Source organism: Struthio camelus, chromosome 11, assembly GCF_040807025.1.
Source record: "Struthio camelus isolate bStrCam1 chromosome 11, bStrCam1.hap1, whole genome shotgun sequence".
Taxonomy (NCBI): domain Eukaryota; kingdom Metazoa; phylum Chordata; class Aves; order Struthioniformes; family Struthionidae; genus Struthio; species Struthio camelus.
This window is the reverse complement of record NC_090952.1, coordinates 10,474,526-10,490,204: the sequence shown is the minus strand read 5'-3', so window position 1 is coordinate 10,490,204 and position 15,679 is coordinate 10,474,526. Positions and strand designations below refer to the sequence as shown.

Genomic DNA, 15,679 nt, shown 5'->3' with positions numbered 1-15,679 from the left:
AGCATGTTTTGCTCATATCATTGTCACGTTGTTATTTTGCAGTGATCACGAACCACTGAGAAAAATCATGAAAACCAAATCATGCATGCCCAATACTGAAAGTTGGGTAGTGTGTGATTACAGACAGCCTTACCTAAAGCTTAAATAAGACAGCAAAGACCTACAAAGAATTCCCACTGATACTGCCAACAGCTCAGCCCCCAACACCTTCCTATCTCTTACAGGTAAAGGAAGAAGTTATTATTTAGGAGCTGATTTTCAGATAGAGCACACAGCCCCGTCCTCTTTTATCTTCAGCCAGGTATGCAAACATTTTGAAAATCCTGTCCTTGAGATCTAATCTTGTCCTATGTTCCTCCTGAACACAGCTCAAGAGCATCTAATGTATGGGGGATATAAATTTCCAAACAAGTTCAAGAAGGAAATACATGCATTAATTGAAATAACAGCACCTGTTACTCCAGCAAACATCTCGTCATTCATATTTATAATTTCTAAGTAATTGTCAGCATAGTTTGGCCAGGCCCATGGTGCCTGGTCTGTTGGGTTCACAAGGATTTGGTTAGCAACCCTTTTCAGAGGGTCAGCGTCAGCTTTTTAAATAGCTGCAAAGAGAAAGCAACCTCTTGCGAGTCCAGAAGCGTAGCAGGAGCTTTGGCCGTGTCCGACCCCGTGCCTCCGGCTCCCTGTGCACGTAGGCACCTCCACGCTGTTTGCTGGGGGACGAGTCTGCTGGGTTTACCCAGCTCCTCGGGCCATGCCAGAAACACAAGAGTTTGAGGAGAACGCGGCCTAGTTTTAAGATACTTCATATTTCTAATAGTGCAGATACGAGTGGTAACAGAGCCATTGCTGCCTGCCTTCCCGACAGACACGTCAGGTTTAGAGCGCAGGAGGCAGGGAAACTCCCTCCCAACTTGCATAAACACACACAGAACTTAGGAGTGAAGTCTGATCCCGCAAGCACGTGCGCACCGCTAGCTCCAGCTGCACAAGGCACTGCAGTGATCTTCGTGAGATAACTCACCAGGTAACTCAGCACACAGATACTGCGCGGCTGAAACACAGCAGCACACTTTTTCCTGGAGATGAGACCTTCTGAGACTTCAGGGAGGTGTCAAGTTTTGTAACATCAAATAATGCAATATAGCCATACATACAACAATAAATGAACACTATATGGAAAATAAGTGGGGAAAAAAACCTCTCCAGTCCTCTCTCAAAGATACTCTCAACCCTTATCCACAAGGCAGAATTCATAGCTTTTCCTCTGAATTCAGGGACCAAAGAGGGGCTCTGAACCTCACTGCTGATTTCTACCTCTCCAAACGAGACATTCCCAGGTTTATCAACTTCTCTTCCAAATGCATGTCTGAATTCTATTTTTTTCTCTTATATTTCCGTGCTTTCAAAACAGATGACCAGAACAGCGAAATATGGCCTAACAGCTATTCTATACAAGCTAGTTTATTTAAAAGGTTTGGTTTCATGTTAAATGTCCATTCGGACACTTCAGCCTTTATTGCTGCTACACAACGAAGCAAGCATTTCCTGCTGAATCTGTCAATAAGCACGCACTGAACTTTTTCTTCTTTGCTATCAGCTAATTCATTATCTGCTTCAAATACACTTAACTTGGGTAACACTCCAACCCAGGAGCATCACTTAACACTTAGATCCATGGCATTTAATTTTCCACCTCCTGGTCCATTCACTCCATTTATCAAAATTACACTGTAAAGCAACTACAACCGTCTGCCATTTAAACAATCTCTTTAACTTTAGCATCATCTGAAATATTTATTACCTTACATGTTTTCACTTAAATTAAATCAATAATTATAATATTAAAGAGAAAGATCGCAACAAAGAAAAGGATTCTACAACAACTCCAGAAAATGGACATTTTTTTCTTCCTGTGCACTACCATTCTGCCCACCTCTCTGCATTCAAAATCTTAACCATCCACTTCATATTCAGACTGGGTACACAAAAATCTGTTGTGTGAAACTTTATAAAAGGCTTTCTTGGAGAAATGGAGAAATTTTAAAACGTGCATTTTCTCTTCTTCCATTCACATTTAAAGATGTAACCTTATTTGCTTAACATAATTCACCTTTCACAAGCCTTGCTGACTCATGCCCATTAGGCTACAAGTTTCTAAATGTATCCTTTTGCCATCCATAAATTATTTTTTTCTGCCAGCATACTGAAAATGTTACATTTACCAGGGCTCTAATTTTCAGCCTGCCTTACACACTCATTTTAAATATGGTATCTAAATTCACTTTTGAGTCTACTGGAGACTTCTGTATCAAAGATGCATTAAAAATAATAACCACATAGACAGTTTATTTTCACTATCAAATGCCAAGTATTTGCTTCACCTATTCTTCTACTTCACCTACTTTAGGCTGCCTTAATATTTGCTTTCCAGCACTTTTTCAAATACTTGACTTGGCACTTCTCTACATTAGCAATATTATACGAAATGTAAAAAAAAAAAAACAAAAAATCACACACACACTATAAATAGCCCTTTCCCCAAGAAAGAACACCGTAAGTAGAATATTTATATTAACATTTATTAATTATTTATTAAGATTTCTGGTAGCCCTTTCACTGTGACCCATTTTTCCAGTTTATGGCGGCCGTGGCAGGTCAGATGGACCTGCTCTGCCCATCCCCTCGCCCTGCTACAGCCTGGGAAGGCACCCGGCGGCGGAGACGCGCGCAGCCGACCTCTCCAGGACGCTCTCCCAGCATCCAAAATTTGCTGCTGAAGGACTCCCAAAGCTTCTGCTCTGCATTCATTCACGCCAGTTTATAAGCATTTAGCTGGGTGTCAGCAATACCCTCCTCTCCTTCCACGTGTTTAACTCTTGGTTTTATTATAAAGAAGGATTGTGTGCTTCTGCCTTCTTTTTACTGGGCTAAACAAGTAGGTCCTATTACATAAAACACTTTAATTTCTTCTCGTATGAATAGATTCTGTTTGCTTAATCATCGTAATTGCACTTCTTTCCATCTGTTCTCATTTAAATTCATTTTTCTTGAACAAGGATGACCAGACTGTACCTAGTATTCTAAATAAGATTAATGCCTTTGGGGCTCTCATTCTTCACCATTTCTTTTGGAAATGCTCTGCATGATCTTAACATGGGTTGCATTTGCCGTTTTATGAACGTACCACGCTGGTAATTCAGTTCTGTAACTGAGCGGTTTGTCCGGCTCAGCTGCCGTTGATAACTGATAATCTCCCCACATTTTAATATCAATTCTACTCATAACAGTTGCTACTTATGTATTTTGAACTTAATACGTGAGGAGCCCTTTGATATAAACAGATATTAGCGTTACACCACGCACCAGCTTATGTCTGAATTTCTAATCTTACACGGTATATACTCTGCAGTATTCTGCAAAATTTACCGCCTTTAAGAAATTTTGCCTTTTTTTTAGTCTAGGCCTATAATTAGCAAGTTCACAATTCATCATGAACATAAGGCAAAAGTGGCTTTCATATCATAATTTAGGATCATTCTTCTTTTAATCGTTTCCTCTGATTCTCTCCACTTTTCCCCTAACCTCCCGTAGCAATATGAGCTGTCAGAAAGCTGAACATAAAGCAGTATGGCTGCCTTACTGTCATGCATACTTAAAAATTAAATCAACCCCAAAAAACTTGGGTAGTAGTTTTTATTTTTTCCTCTCCTTTATTATTATTTTCTTTGAACTAATTACACAACTGCTACCATCAGTTAATAGTGAGAGGAATGAAGAACTGTCAACAGAAAGCCTTCAACATTTAATGTGTGATTTGTACACAGGAGAAAGGAAAATCAACTTATTTATTAGAAATTCTCAGCAAAATATCTATTGAAAACCTAAGCCCAGATATAAGGCTTTAAAATGGTGAAATTCAAAAAGAAAAATATATAGAGGTTCATTAGGGGAATCAACTACATTTTAGCAATGAAGTAAAGCCTTTGTTCGAAAGTAAATTAGATTTTTAAAAGACTCTTCAGAAGTGAATTTATATTATATATATATAAAAAAAATCATTCTTGCTACAGAACACCATACACCGTATCTTAAAATCTCAGCACTTTCAATTGTTTGCCATTCATAGCTTACCCTAAGACAATACTGAACAAGAAGAAATCTAAACATGTTTTGGGTCCTACTGTATGAAGTTATAGGAAAACATTGTCCACTCACTCCAAAGAATTTCCTATTTAACTAAAGATACAACAAGCAAAAAAGGCAAATGAAAAAGGCAGGGTTGTAAAAGAACACATCTGTACTCTTGTATAGTACCATTAAGTTACTCAGCACAGTTAGCTGTTTCTGGAGCAGAATGGCATAAAACGGCATTATTTTTTTCTCTCTATTATTTTTATTGCAATAAATAGCATACTGAAGGCATATCACTAAAGACTGCTAGGTTGCTCCATGTTATAATAAAGATTTATTGCAAAGCAAGATTAAGAGCGTTTAACCAAAAAAGTTCCCACTTGAAAACCCTGCATAGCTCCAATCCTAGCAAAGCCTGGCTCCCACCTCCACGATCTCCTGGCTATTCTATAATTTACATAAACACAAAACACATAAAAATCATTCCTCTATTTTTCCAAATACAGATTTGAACAACTGACCTCAGTAATCACAAGAGAAGAAAAGGCTACAGCCAAAGCCAGAGATATGTTTAATCAGGAAGAGAATTTTCATTCGTTTGCATACAATTTTCACATGTAATGCTCTAAAACAGAGCTTATCCCCGGGTAATGTAAAATCACTCCATATTTCTTGGAACCTGACAGGGAAATAACTCAAAGGAAACTTTCTTTTCTTATAGCATTTTGTTAAGAAATGGCCCATACCGTTCTGGTGTGCCAATACGCCACGGGCCCCCAGCTCCTGATTTTCAAGTCCGCTAATTTTGGCAGAGATTAGAATTCCACAAAAGAGTGCACAAAAAAACCCTAATACAACAACACAGCGATAAAGCAACAAAACAACAAAAGGAACTAATATTACACCTGAAACTGATGTCTTAAGGCCGTTGTCTTTCCTATCTCTGTCCTGTTCTAACTTTCAAATCAAGGTTAAGTAAAAAGCAAATAATTAAACGTCAAATTCCTGAGCGTCAAGCTTAAGTCCAGCTATTAGCAAAGGGAAGCATTTGCCTAATACACTTACCAAGATGAAAATATATCTATATCTCCCTTACATTTAACTAAGGCATACATTTTTAAAAAAACAATTAAAAAAATATGTGTTCCCGTGCAGAGACCACAAATCCATCAGGCTGCTGCTCAGTCTAGAATTAGTTTCACTCACTGGGAACGAGAACCGCCCTCCGCTTCCTCTCCCGCTCGCGGCAGGCGACGAGACAGCTCTGGGGGGCAAACCCAGGCTGTTCCCCCGCTAGGGCACATATAGGGAAACATAACAGCTCCTCAACGGACTTTGCTCAGGCGCTTCTCATCACTTAATGATGATTTTCAGTGATTCAGCACAGCTGATTTCCTCGGCAAGACCACAGTGTTGCTTGCACAGAAGACTGCAAACGCAAACCGTGGCGTTTAAACCTATCGGCTGATTAGTACCTCTTATCCCTGAGAGTCTGCTGGATGCACAAGCAACGACACAGTCTCATATGGTCTCAGCAGAGCTGAAATATCTACACGATATTCAGGATCTCTTGTTTCAAATAAAATGTCCTCTACTTAAGAAGAGAACAGAGTAATTCCACCAAAAGAAACGACTACCCGGAACCATTTTGCTGCAAGAAACCCATCACACATTGGGAGAAGTAGCATACGCACACTGTCTGGTATAAAAACAACTACCAAGTGACTTGTTACAGACTCCCAAATACATTTTTGGAATTTAACACCAGTGGCAGGGGCGCGGGGGGCCCAGCGGCAGCGGGAGCCGCAGGTCGGCTCCCCCAGCGCCTCTGCCCGGCTCTGCCTCGGCAGGGAGCAACCGGATCCAGCAGCAGCGCCAGCACCCACCCCCAAACCCACCAAAGGCAGGAAGGGAACTTAAACCAATGACAGAACTGGTGCACCAAATTACGGGACAACCTACCCCTTAGGCTTACTATTTCCCTTACAAATAACTCCTCTTTTGTTTTTACTGGTTTCTAGTCTTCGATGGTGCAAGGATGCTTGTTTTCTCAGGGTAAGTATAATGGCACCAAAAAATAGTAGAGCGTGCTATACCCCTCTATCCTGCTCTGGGCGTTAACGAGAAAGCCTATTTTCAACAGTGCAGGAGCCTATAAAGAAATTACTGGTAAACTTATTTCTAGCAGGAATGTTAGCTGCCAGTGGGATTCGTAATCCATTTCTTGTTTTAACAATTAACTAAAATCCCCAAGCGGTCTAAAAACCGAAAATACAATCCATCTACTTAATTCCTACAAATGAAAACCCCCTATCTGCTGTCGAGAGCACGAATTTAGGCTGGAAGCAGAGTAACTGCGGTACTTCGGTACCTGCGGGCGGGCAGGCCGCTGTGCACACGAGGGCGAGCAGCGCGCCGAGAGGCATTTCAATTTTAGCTACTAGGTTTGAGCTAAACTCAACTAGCCGAGGGGATCCGTCACACATGGCGAGGCCCGCTGCGCTCCAGGGGACGTCGGTGCTGGGGGCGCTCCCCGCTGCTGGGAAAGTAACTTGGATGAGGACAGAGAACAGGTTTCTGCACAGAAAAAGGGAAACCCAGCTAGGTGTGGCCCTGATGCAAGGGGAGGGAAAAGCACAGCACAGGCTTCTGCCTTGAAAGAAACAAAGAAAGAAGAAAAACCATGTTTTGCTTCTATGAAATTTTGCATCATATTTTTAAAAAAAAGGACGTTCAGAGCAAGGTAAGCGAGAGCTGAAACTCAAGCTCCGGAATGAACGTGAGGAATTCTCACAGACTCGGCGCACACGGCATGTTCTTCTGCAGGCTCAGGATGAGGTCTACCAACCACGCACGCAAGGGCCTTCCGTTAAGTTACCGTCTCCCTGTCCCCAGTCTCCAATATTTAGCATGACAATCTCAACCAGAACTTGACCAACTCTCTTCACTTGACAGGTATAATGGTAGAGCTAAGCAAACTTACAGTATGCGCTACTAAGATTTGGTACAAGAAAACTATTATAAAATTATATGTTTCTGCTCCATACAAGGAATGATCATTAAAAATGAATGCAGGGTTTGTTATGTTTTATTCTTCTAACTTTAGAGAAACAGAGACATGAACCTAGCCTAAATGATGCTCAGAGAGGAGCACTGTATTTTTTCCAGTTGTCATAGCAAACAGCCTGGGAACGAAATCTCTGCTCATTTGCAGCGCTCTGGCTTCACCGACGGCAACCCATCGGGGCGTCCCCAGCCGCCTCTGCGCTCACTCCCCGGTAAGGCCGTGCCTTAACTTCCCCTGACGGGCTAATGCACAGCTTGCCCTGGATTGTTACTAATGCACTCTGTAGCTTCCTTAAATATTAGTTAGCTACTGGTTAGCTAACAAATTGGCATGCTGACTAAATTCAGATGTATATTAAATATGTTTTAAAAGATTAAGGAGCTGCCTAGATGACCCAGGTGGATTTTTATTAGCGTAGTACTAGCAGCCAATCCCATTTTAGAAAGAGTATAAAGAGTGTACGGTATGAGCTCTGTTTTCAAAAAAAGCTGTCTCTCCTGCTTTTTTCCCTTGGAATTGGCTGGAAAGGCAATCATCAGAAGGGAGGCACGTGGCAGATCACAGGATTGTGATGCAAGTAGTTGAGGCTCCATTTCCACAGAAATCGGATGCTAAGGAGTAAAGCTTAGAAATGTAAATAAGTTAATACTTTGAAATTTAGTCTTTCGGTCTGCAGGTAATTAAACAAGATTTTTAAATGTGTGGCAATATTTGTTATGAAGGGAAAGGTAATTTGTCTCTCCCTTTTTCAGTATGACCAGCCCTGCGCTGAGGCTGCTCCGCCGGGGCTGCACCTCCTTCCCTAAGACACTCTGCACATTTATGCCAACATCAGTGAAAAGTTGCCAGCCACTTTTGTTTTCTTCTCTCTCCATCTGTCGGCAGAGACTTCTTGAAGAGTCTGAGTAACAACCTTAGCCTACTACTATAATCACAGTATTGTTCCTTGCACTGATATACTCTTAGTTCTCCTTACAGTAGAAGTGGAACACACATTAGAACAAGCTGACTGCTGAAAACGATGTCGGTTCGGTTATGTGACCCTCTTTCTCATAATAGATTATTTCTTGGGTTGATTATTTCTTGGGGCTTTTTTTTGGAAAGACCTATCTGGTGCCTTCTATGTGAGAATGTAATGTACTTAAAAATATATTATCATCAATTGAAGAGTATGTCACTCTTTGTTAGCCTGATTCCTCAACAGAAAAATTTCTACCGAGGTCTCAGACGCTTCAAGAAAACTGTCTTCAGGCAGACATTTTCTAGGCTGAAGACGTAGCCTACGGAAGCGCGTGCCACACGGCAAGGCACACGACGAGCCCCCCCCCCAACCCGTGGGGTGAGAGCCGCGGCACATCTTCCGGGAAGAAGTCTCTCACCACATATCCATGGGGGCTGAGAAGAAGAGAACCACCAAACCTACATAGGAAAGAGCTGTTTTCCTCTTACTTTTTAGAAAAAACGACCAGTTCAGCAGCTTTTTGCAGTCAGGAGCAAGAGACGCGAGGTGAAACAGGTCCAAGCGCTCTCGGAAACCGCGCCGGACGGCACTAGGTACCACGAGCGGTTCTACGTTGCAGGGACAACAGAAGCTGCAGCTCCCGTTTTTCCCTTTCAACACCTAGCAGACCTCCTCTGAGCATGCACAGAAACTTTTCACAGGCTTGGTATTTCATCAAGAACGGACTAGTTTTCATAGAAACGGCAAAACGTATTTCTGACGCAAAGATCTCCTTCCTCCTGCCAAATTTCAAGCCTCTGCTTTGTAAAATGCAAATCAAAGTGGAGTTAGACCTTCTGGTTTCAGAGTCTCTTTGAATTTGCCTTGACAGTTTCCTACTCTTTAATGAAATAAAAATGAATCATCTGAGAACTCCTGACCTATACTGCACGTTTGTTTTGGTTATTAGCTGTTTTTAAAATAACTGGTTTTTGTTTGCTTTACGCGGCAAGTCTGTCAAAATTAAGACAACCATTTTTCCAGCTGTATTAATGCAAATATTTTTGAGAAGAACATTTAGAAACAAGGAAAAAAATATCTCTCCTACAGCTTTTGTGACAGGCTGCTTTTACAATAAAGTTTTTCAGCAAATTAAAAGTCAAATCTTTAAGAAAAAATCTTGCATGTGCAAAAACGCGTATTTATGAAAGCACAGGCACTTGATGAAGATCAATTCACGTGCACATTCATTCTGCATAAAGAAAATCTGCCCGCCAATACATCAATAAATGAAATCAGAAGGGGAGAGAAAAGGATGCAAAGCCTGCTTGGCTTTGAAATCAAGCACTTGGCATAAGTAGGAGTGGGTGTAGGGAAAAAACATTCAAGAAATATTAACAAGTGGATATATATAAACAGATACAGATACAGAGAACAATAAAAGACGTATTAAGATGTTCACTCTCTTTCAAGGACAAAATGTGTCACTTGGGATACAAAATAGCAAAATAATTTTCTGTTTTTATTTTGTATCACTATTAATTCACACGAATTAAGAATACTACTGAAAGAGAGCAATTAATTGAATAAAGCAATTCTGCTTATTTCCCCTTCACACTATAGTAGCCTGCTCTCTTATTGCTGTATGAAAAATATTGAAGAGAGTCCAATTTTCTTCTAGGCTAGGGAATATAATAAAACAATAAACAAGTATTCTTCTAGTACTTTATGCTTTTCAAAGCACTGAACAACATTAATATTTAATATATGAAAAAGATAAGCCATATTAGGGGTGAAGGACAGAGAGAGACTATTTTATTTGCTGCAGACTGCAGAGCAAATTGGAAGCCACTCTAAGGTGCAAATTTTTATACGCTTGTGTCCTTTAATTTCTTTTTAATTTTTAGTTGACGTAAAATTGTACATTTTAGTTTTTGGGGTTGGTCCACTAATTCACCCTGCGTCTTTAATGTAAATCTACCATAGAGGTATTTGTAGAGAAAACTTCTCTACCAGGCTGAGACTGGTGCATGTCACTCCCGTGGCCACGTCTGCCCCTCCGCGGGCATCTCGCCCTCCCTGCCGGGCTCCCTCATTTCCTCCGTTCTCCCTCCTCCGTTTCAGGCACAGGAATGATATTTGAAAACGCCTCCTATTCTTTTCCCTTTCTTTTCATACTGTCAATATCCTCCTAGTACATTATATTTCTTCCATAATCATACTTTCATTCTCTCATCCTGTCATAGTTATTTAAGTACTTGTGAGGCAAACCTAGCACCTACTGAAGTTAACGCATGCCTTGCCATTAACATCACGGGAAGAAGGATTAGCCTCCAACCTCTCTACCTTGCTCAGTTCTCTTTCAGGAGAGAATTTAAGCTTTGGATCGCTTTATTTCTTGCTTAGTCATATAGCTATCACAAATATAACTGGTAGATTCCCTCGTTTTCATTCAAAACTTTCTCCTAGTTCATACTTCCATATTAAAAGTCTTACTCTTTTTTACCAATATTTGAAAATGCTTATTTGAAAACACCTGAACACACCGTAGCCACCGTTGGTCATTTCTCTGCAGTCACGTCTGCTGACGCTCCGCAGAGAAACCGCTCCACTAATGCACGTAAGCTCTATTAACTTCTCGGGATTTGCACAGGTACATTTACAACTCACAGCAACATTTTAGGCCTTAACAGAGCTGGAAGACACAGTGGAGCAGTTTATAGCAAACACAGCACAGTAACAGATAATGCTACAGTACAGCTTTGCTAGTTCATGTTGTGTGTACCCTTAGCAATACCCATACCAGAGCTGCCAGGTCAAGATAAAAGTTTTTTCCTTAATCCAGCACAGTGACATGTTCATGACACCCCCACTCCATCCATGCATCCTACAAAAACTTCTTTTACCACGGACTTTAGGGACAGCCTCAGAAAGGGATGCTGAAGGCATTAGCTGTAACCTTGCTCGCGTGCAGCGCTGACCACCCTGGCTCACGGGAAGTCACGGGAGTGCAGGCACCCAAGGCTGCGCTTGGCAGGTCTGGCGCTACGGGTGCTTTCAACATAGCAGCAGAGTAAAACAAAACTAAAAGCATTGAAACAAAATAATAGATTCCAACAGAATTAATCACGTAGATACCTTTTTGCAGCTGTAGGGTTTATAATGGTCTTGATTATACCCAGATTTAGCTCAATTTCTAAATTTTGCTTTAAAATATGAAGCTGTGATTGAAATTAAAGTTGAATATATTTTTAATACCAAGATAGGAATCTTCACGTATTGAGGAGCAGCGCTGACCATTAAGCAGAACTAGGCCGAATTCAAATCATATTAAGAATTTAAGAAAGATGCAGCAAAGTAAGATGGGATGGTGAAGGGCAAGAGCTGTGTGCTTAATGCACTACTGGGATTCAGAGGCTTTATACAATAGTTACTATTATACCAAGTGTGTCATGTGCTCTGCAATACCTAATAGAGAAGTAACTGTAAGATTTCAAACTAAACACTCAGGTTTCTTAGCACTGTTGTCTATCAATCAGATTAACATTTAAAACTCCATAATTATTCAGCAAATTACAATTAATTTTTCTTTACCTTAAGAAAACAATAAAAATCAGGAAACTATTTCCCATGTATCTACTAGTATTATATTTTGCTTATGGGGGTTAAGGGTATTGCAGTTTGCTATTGCTTTTTGTTCTTTGACCTTTGCTGAGATTTGCATGCTCTTCTCCTGCCACCCCCAACTGTTCTGCTCCTTCTTTTCAAACTGATTCAGCTGTCCTGCGTCTTCCCCACATCTCCTGCTGCAAGATCCTACCCCCGTCCCTCCTCAGCACCTGACTGAAGCAGGAACCACAGCCCGCAGAGGGGATTCTGAATCTGCCTTTGCCCCCAAACCCAACCAAACACAAAATTACCCATTGGCAGGTCTTCATCATGCAACACAACCTGGCACAAGGACGTGTGAGCTGGCTTGTGTTTCCAGATCCATGGACGGATGGAAGTTAACTTTAGTTGTGGTAGCGTGAGCTGTGGGGTGAGCTAGCTGGTGAAGGAAACAAAGCTGAGGGGGGAGGCTGGCCTGCGATTACCTCCTGGGTGAGCCTTACAGCGTGATGTCCTTCTGCACACCCACAGCTGAGAAGCCAAGACAACAACTTGAGCATCACAACCAACCCCACCTAACCCACTACGAGAACTAGCTGGAGCAGAGGCTCTACATCGCTGTTTCCAGTGATTTGCAGATGTCCCTCTGCAGTTGAAGATCTCTGCTTTTGGTCTTCAGCTAGTTATCATTTTCTCGGAAAATGACTAGTAATAGAATCATCCATCTCTTTCTGTTGAGCAGATCTATTTATAATTACAAACTCATGGCCTTTTGTGGATGAAATATTCATGTAAACTCAACTGCCAAGCTGCACTTACAGCATAGTAAACTGTAAACATTATCATATTAAAAGCAATTCAGCAACATGCTTCATGCCAACCTAATAAAAATGTCATTTTAAATATTGCTTAGGAGCAATAGTCTAAAAACTTTAACAGTGCAGGCCTCCCAAAATGCATTCATGAGACAGTAAATCCTGAGAAAATGAAATCAAAATAAAAGGCAAAGAGTTGAGCTCAGGTAAGTAATTTCCAGGTACTGGCAAAACATTTTATTTGGTGAAAAGTATCGGTCCTTTTCAATAGCTTCCTAACACCTGCTATAGATATTCTATATTTTTATGTTTGCAAACATATAACTGGTGATTAGACACAAAGATAACTGAAGATTATTTAGATGACATTTGAAAGGAAATGTTTATATTTGTAAATTTATGTATATGTATACTGACTTCCAAGATCTGTAAAACTGTAGAAATCTGTTAGTCCTGGTGAGTACTTAAACTGAAAAGGGACAAGCATTTTTAACAGAAAAAGTAATAGGTATGTAGGTAAAAATAAAGATGATTTACACAGTGCAGAGGCACTCTAAGACTGACAGGGCCACATCGCAAGCTTCACTAATGAGATGTTCAGATACAGCATCTTACTTTTATTCCTAGTTAGAGCAGGCGTGCTAAGTGTTAGTGGCAGTGACCAGGATTTTCTGAAACTGGCACTTAAGCTGCCAGACTGCACAGTGAAAAACAAGGCTAACTCAAAAGCTACTTTTCAAGTAATACAAGGTCACTTTGTTGTTATGAAAAACAGGACAAATTGGAGACCAACTGGAAAGATTTCTCCTCCCATCAAAAGTAAACACAGATTTTTTTCAATCCAAACTAAATGAAATATCTCTATGTCATTTCTGACACTATTAACAAAAGCAAAAGCAATTCAAATGAATCAAAATCTCCATTCATAACATGAAAGCAAAAATGGTGGCCTTGGCACTTACTTTTACATAGTAGCTAGTAGATATGGTCCCAGTCTTTGTTTTACTAAACATTTAAGTATTTTATACAACGTAGGACAGCACCAGCAGTAGAGACTGAAAGCAGCATTTTAATGGGAACCACTCTGCTTATTCTCAAGGAATAGCCTATATTCAGATTGTCCTCTGAGGCTGCTGCTGAAAAGGGAAGTGAACCTGTCTTTCACCTCCAGGCTAAGTAAAGCGAGCTATGCTGCACACTATCTGGGGAAATCTCCACTACTTTCATCTTGCTGGTTTTGTGAATAGTCACCCTGTTCACAACACACAGTCCACCTACATGTTTTCAACCACAGGTACTGTGCTATTTCTTTCACCTTTCTCAACCTATGTCCCCAAGACCAGATTTTGCCCTAACAGCACTGCAGCACTTTCAGCACAAGCGACATCCACAGAGCTTCCACGGATTTATGCAGGTATTAACAAAACTGAAGAAGAAGAAGAAAAGAAATCCTCCTTCCTCAATTACCCCTGTGTTCTTCCAATGGGAACGGGAACGAAGACGTGTGCAAGGGGAAATAAAGCAAGGAAAGCCAGGAAGTTACTAATGAGGTCCGAGCAGCTCACCCCAGGAAGTCGTTCTTCTCACAGACGCCTGCCACTGTGATCCTGTGCTTATTTTTGAAATCGCTTTCTTTCTGAACAAGACCTCTACGCACATAAGCCCTGATTATCTGTTAGCAAGGCAATTATTTGCTCGTAGGGAATCCTTCCTGCTCGCGGCAGTGCAGTTAGCATGCCATGTATGCTGGCATGAATTTGCCAGTGTTCCAGTATTATTTTTGTAACTACTAAGTTCCAACAGGTTTTATCTCTAGGAATTTTATTTGAAAATGTTTAAGTTACTCAGGTTCAGTAGATACTTTCTGGATGGGAAGAACTTTAGATGTAGGACAGAAACTCTAATTTTTAGTCGTTAGTGTACCTTCCTAATTCATGACAGAGAAACTCCCATCATTTCTTTCCTTTTCTTCCTAACAAAAAAATACAAACTGCTGAAGTGAGGCTTTATTACTAAGATTTTACTACATAACAAAACAACATTTTCTAGTATAATATTTTTATAAATAAAGCAATACTTTCCAAATTAATTACTTTACTACTGTTTACTACCACTGCAGTACTCAGTAACTCACAACAGCGCTCTCTGCATAATAACCAAAATTGCTGCACAGAAGTTCCTGGATAGCAGAAAGGGTTTACTACACTTATAACCCCAAGCACTTCAGTGTATTGCAGAGCGCTGTAGAATTTATGATGTGAGACAAATGCAATGCAAAATGTATACAGTTCTAGGGTACTGACTGACTGACTTATCAGAAACTCAAAAGGCATTACAGTACTTAATCAATAGAGAGAAATTACATTGCTTATACAATCCAAAGAGCATGGTCTTCTAATTAGAGCCACCTACTGTGTTTACCATTAAAAACAAAAAATAAATTTATTCGTGGTACCTCCCATTATGGAGAAGAAGAATGATTTGCCATTGCTATTGGACATTTGCACCATTTCTTTTTAACTCTGAAATACACTAATTGGGCAACCGTATCAGTATGTATAGTAAGGAGGAAGGTGTAAACACGCTAGGTGAAAGTATACTGGAATGTATTTATATGCGTATATGCAGGTGTGAGCAGGTGTGTGTTTGCCAGTGTTAATCTATAAACTTTGTTTACAAGTTATGATTCCATGTGCTTTTAATTTTTTCAAAATAATTTTCACACTAATATTCATAAGCAGCATTCTGTTTCCTGTCTATAAAATCATTAGTCCATATAAGGCTTATTAAACTATGCATTAGATTAGAAGCAAAGTAACAAAAGATTGAGGTATCTAATTGAAAATTACAGAGAATTTATTTTTTACAAGTTGTCTACCGTATTTACTGCGTACGTTTGGAGCCAGGAATGCAACAGCAACAGCGTTTATTTATGCCAAGATTGCAGTGTCCAATATTGAACTCAGAAACAGAGTACTGCCCATCCTGGTTATAATGCAAGTAACACACACCACGTCCTATGCCGTTATGCTCTTTGCATCCTTTACTCCGGCTGCTCTGCAGAGAAGCTGTGTGTGCGGCGAGCAACTGCTCGGGGTGAAGGCGTCTGAT

General features: G+C 40.4%; 1 protein-coding gene across 1 annotated transcript in view; it reads right to left on the bottom strand.

The window, feature by feature from the left end:
- Window positions 1–15,679, bottom strand: part of TENM1 (teneurin transmembrane protein 1) — a 910,925-nt gene that overhangs the window by 385,972 nt on the left and 509,274 nt on the right. The gene's annotated exons all lie outside the window — the stretch shown is intronic.